The sequence below is a fragment of the Geospiza fortis genome, unplaced genomic scaffold (genome assembly GCF_000277835.1).
Source record: "Geospiza fortis unplaced genomic scaffold, GeoFor_1.0 scaffold599, whole genome shotgun sequence".
Taxonomy (NCBI): domain Eukaryota; kingdom Metazoa; phylum Chordata; class Aves; order Passeriformes; family Thraupidae; genus Geospiza; species Geospiza fortis.
This window is the reverse complement of record NW_005054605.1, coordinates 86,326-86,552: the sequence shown is the minus strand read 5'-3', so window position 1 is coordinate 86,552 and position 227 is coordinate 86,326. Positions and strand designations below refer to the sequence as shown.

Below are 227 nucleotides of genomic sequence, written 5' to 3'. Positions count from 1 at the left end.
TCTGGGGGTCCCCCCCTGGATCCCCCCAGGATGTGCTCACCGGCCTTGAGCCCCGCGGCCTCGGCCGGGCTCCCGTCGTGCACGCGGCACACGAAGGTGAACATCTCCACGCTGTTCCTGTCCTGGTGGTGCAGCCCGTAGGTCTGGAATGAGGGCTCTGCTGAGGGGCACCCCGACCCCCAGGGACCCCCCAAGAGCAGCCATGCAGCGTTTGATTGCTGCTGGGG

At 68.7% G+C, this 227-nt stretch overlaps 1 long non-coding RNA gene across 1 annotated transcript in view; it reads right to left on the bottom strand.

Annotated features, from left to right (window-relative positions):
- Positions 1-24: 24 nt before the first annotated feature.
- Positions 25-227, bottom strand: part of LOC115948900 — a 1,106-nt gene continuing 903 nt past the window's right edge. The window contains exon 3 of the long non-coding RNA XR_004082661.1: positions 25-143. This is a non-coding gene — a long non-coding RNA (uncharacterized LOC115948900). The remainder of the gene's footprint in view (positions 144-227) is intronic.